The 4,174-nt window shown below is 44.8% G+C and overlaps 1 pseudogene; it reads left to right on the top strand.

Annotated features, from left to right (window-relative positions):
- The first annotated feature begins 393 nt into the window (after positions 1-393).
- Positions 394-1,598, top strand: LOC110335000 (annotated as a pseudogene).
- Positions 1,599-4,174: the final 2,576 nt, after the last annotated feature.

The following is a 4,174-nucleotide window of genomic DNA, read 5'->3' as shown; positions in this document are numbered from 1 at the left end:
ATCTCTTTCTTTGTTGGGTCTTTATGTGATTCGGGGGTCAGGGTAATTGTGGCTTCATAAATGAATTTGGCAATGCTCCTTCTGTTTCTATTTTGTGGAATAATTTGAGACGTATTGGCATTAACTCTTCTTTGAGTGTCTGGAAGGCTTCTGTGTTAGAACCATCTAACCCTGGGGCTTTTTGTTGTTGTTGTTGTTGCTGCTGTTGTTGTTGTTGTGAAACTTTTAATTACTGCTTGTATTTCACTAGAGATAGTAAGTAGTGACACTTACTCCAACAAGGCCACACCTACTCCAACAAGGCCACACCTACTCCAACAGGGCCACACCTACTCCAGAAAGGCCACACCTACTCCAGAAAGGCCACACAAATCAGCGGCGTGTGGCAGCGAGATGTCTCACAGGGAATTCTCAGCTCCCAGGCATGGGTCCTTGGGCTTCCTGCCTCATAAGCACAGCAGCCGGCATCGTGGGGAAGTGAAGAGCTTCCCTAAGGATGACGCTCCCCAGCCTGTTCACCTCACAGCCTTTCTGGGGTACAAGGCTGGCATGACCCACATCATCCAGGAAGTTGACAGGCCAGGATCTAAGGTGAACAAGAAAGAAATCGTGGAGGCTGTGACCGTTGTGGAAACCTCACCAGTGGTGGTTATGGGCATTGTGGGATATGTTGAGACGCCACGAGGCCTCCGGACCTTCAAGACTGTATTTTGCTGAGCATATCAGCGATGAGTGTAAAAGGCGGTTCTGTAAGAACTGGCACATGTCTAAGAAGAAGGCTTTCACCAAGTACTGTAAGAAATGGCAGGATGACACAGGCAAGAAGCAGCTGGAGAAGGACTTCAACAGCATGAGGAGGTACTGTCAGGTCATCCGCATAAATGCCCACACTCAGGTGTGTCTGCTTCCTCTGTGCCAGAAGAAGGTACACTTGATGGAGAGCCAGGTGAATGGAGGCACTGTGGCTGAGAAGCTCCACTGAGCCCAAGAGAGGCTGGAGCAGCAGGTTTCTGTGAACCAGGTGTTGGGGCAGGGTGGGATGGTTGACGTTATTGGCGTGACAAAAGGCAAAGGGTACAAAGGGCTGACCAGTCGTTGGCATACGAAGAAACTGCCCTAAAAGACCATCGAGGTCTGCGCAAAGTTGCCTGTGTTGGGGCCTGGCACCCTGCCCGTGTCGCCTTCTCTGTGGCTCGAGCTGGGCAGAAAGGCTACCATCACCGAACAGAGACTAACAAGAAGATTTACAAGACTGGTCAAGGCTACCTCATCAAGGACGGCAAACTGATCAAGAACAATGCATCTACTATGACCTGTCTGACAAGCGACCGGGTGGCTTTGTCCATTATGGTAAGGTGACCAATGACTTCATCATGCTCAAAGGCTGTGTGGTGGGGACCGAGAAGCGAGTGCTTACTCTCTGTAAGTCCTTGCTGGTCCAGACCAAACGTCGAGCCCTGGAGAAGATTGACCTGAAGTTCATTGACACCACCTCCAAGTTTGGCCACGGTCGTTTCCAGACCATGGAGGAGAAGAAAGGGACCACTTTCATGGGACCACTCGAGAAAGATGCCATTGCCAAGGAGGAAGGTGCCTGACTCCAGGATCACTTTGTGCAAATGGTGGGGTCTCACCAATAAAATATTTCTAGAAACAAAAAAAAAAAAAAAAAAAAAACCAAACAAACAACAACAAAAAAAAGGCCACCAGGCATGGTGGCACATGCCTTTAATCCCAGCACTCAGGAGGCAGAGGCAGGTGGATTTCTGAGTTCAAGGACAACCTGGTCTACAGAGTGAGTTCCAGGACAGCCAGGGCTACACAGAGAAACCCTGTTTCAAAAAAACAATTAAAACACACACACACACACACACACACACACTCTAGCTAAAGCAATCCTGAATAATAAAAGAAATGCAGGAGGAATTACCATTCCTTACCTCAAATTGTACTACAGAGCTATAGGAATAAAAACAGCATGGTTTTTGATTAATAGAATTGATTTGAAAACTCAATTCAATCAATAGAATTGATTTGAAAACAAAAACAGAAATTTTTGATTAATAGAATTGATTTGAAAACTCAGACACAAATCCAAACATCTATGGATACCTGATTTTTTTTTTTTTTTTTGGAGAAGCTAGATATATGCATTAAGAAAAAGAAAAGACAGAATTTTTTTTTAGATATTTTCTTTATTTACATTTCAATGCTATCCCAAAAGTCCCCTGTACCCTCCCCACTACCCTGCTCCCCAACCCACCCAAAAAGACAGCATCTTTAACAAATTGTTCTTCTCAAACTGGATGGCTTCATTAGAAGAATCCAAATAGATCCATACTTATCACCCTGCACAAAACTCAACTCCAAATGGATCAAAGACCTCAGCATAAAAACCGAACCTAATAGAAGAGAAAGTGGGGAACACCCTTGAATTCCTTGATACAAGAGAGAGAGAGAGAGAGAGAGAGAGAGAGAGAGAGAGAGAGAGAGAGAGAGAGAGAGAGAGAGAGAGAGAGAGAACATTCTGAACAGAACACCATTTGCACAGGCACTAAGATTAACAATTAATAAATGGAACCTCACGAAACTGAAGAGATTCTATACAACAAAAGACACCATCATTTGGACAAAGTGGCAGCCTATAAAATGGGAAACTATTTTTACCAACTACACATCCAATAGAGGGCAAATATCCAGTATAAAGAACTTTTAAAACTAGATATCAAGGAGACAACTAACCCAATTATAAACTGGGGTAAACAGATCTAAACAGGAAACTCTCAATCGAGGAAACTCAAATGGCTGGGAACCACTTAAAGAAATACTCAACATCTTTAGCCATCAAGGAAATGCAAATCAAAACAAGGCTGAGATTTCACCTCACTCCTGTCAGTGTAGCTCTGATCAATAAAACAAGAGACAGATCAAACTGATGAGGAGCCAGAATAAGGGGAACACTCATCCATTGTGAGTGGGAGTGAAAAACGTGTACAGCCTCCATGGGAATCAGTGTGTCAGCTCCTCAGGAAGATGAGAATCCTGGACATCAAGATCCATCTACACCGCTCTTGGGCATATACCCAAAGGGTACTTCATCCTCCCACAGACAGTCTTCCTCAAACATGTTCATTGCTCCTCTGTTCATAATAGCCAGAAATTGAAAACAACATAGATGCCCCTCAATAGAAGAATGAATAAAGAAAATGTATACCCAGCCATTAAAAAAAAAAAGTGAAATTCACGGGTAAGTGGATAGTATCCAGAAAGACAAATATGGTATGTATTCACTTATGTGTGATATGAGTTGTTAAGTCAATGATAACCAAGCTACATGCCTTAGAACCACAGAGGACAGGTATAGTGTTCTATTATAATAAGTTCTATGTCTTTAGTATGGGAAGGCGCACTGCCGAAAGAGAAAATGCAAGCACCGACCTAGCCACAAACCCTTCCATCTGCCATAGTGTTCTGCCTGCAAGGTATGCTAAAGCAATGGTGGCACAGAGCTTGTGGGAGTGGCCAACCAATGTCTGATGTGACTTGAAGCCCACTCCAGGAGATAGAACCCATACACACAAAGAATCTGAAACTAGTTAGCCCAGGAACCTAGGCTAAAGTCAGATACTACTAGTGTTCCAAAAGGAAAAGGATACAGCAATAAAATGACTCCTAAAGACATGCTGCTATACTCGTAAGCAGTCCTTGCTCCGCCACCATCAGCGAAGCTTCCTCCTCCAGCCCATAGGAAAAGCGACAGAGACCCACAGCCAGGCATTGTGCCATGGGTGAGAGACCTTGGAGCGCTCACCCTGAACAGGATGTCTCCACCAAATCTCTTCCCTTGGGGACCTTACAGAAGAAGAGGCAGAAAGAGTGTAAGAGCCAGAGGGGATGGAGGATGCCATGAGAACAAGGCTAAGTCAGCGTGGTCAGTGTAGATATGAGATCACAGAGCCTGAGACAGCATGCACAGGGGCTGCAGGGGCTGCGTCCGTGGGGCTGCACTAGGTCCTTTGCATAGATATTATGGCTTCCAGTTTAGTGGTCGCGTTGGTTGTTGTTGTTGTTGGGTTTTGGTTTGGTTTGGTTTGGTTTGGTTTGGTTTGGTTTGGTTTGGTTTGGTTTGGTTTGGTTTGGTTTGGTTTGGTTTGGTTTTTCGAGACAGGGGTTC

This window comes from Mus pahari, chromosome 17 (assembly GCF_900095145.1).
Source record: "Mus pahari chromosome 17, PAHARI_EIJ_v1.1, whole genome shotgun sequence".
Classification (NCBI taxonomy): domain Eukaryota; kingdom Metazoa; phylum Chordata; class Mammalia; order Rodentia; family Muridae; genus Mus; species Mus pahari.
Note: the sequence above shows the minus strand (reverse complement) of the source record. Positions and strands in the feature narration are given on the sequence as shown.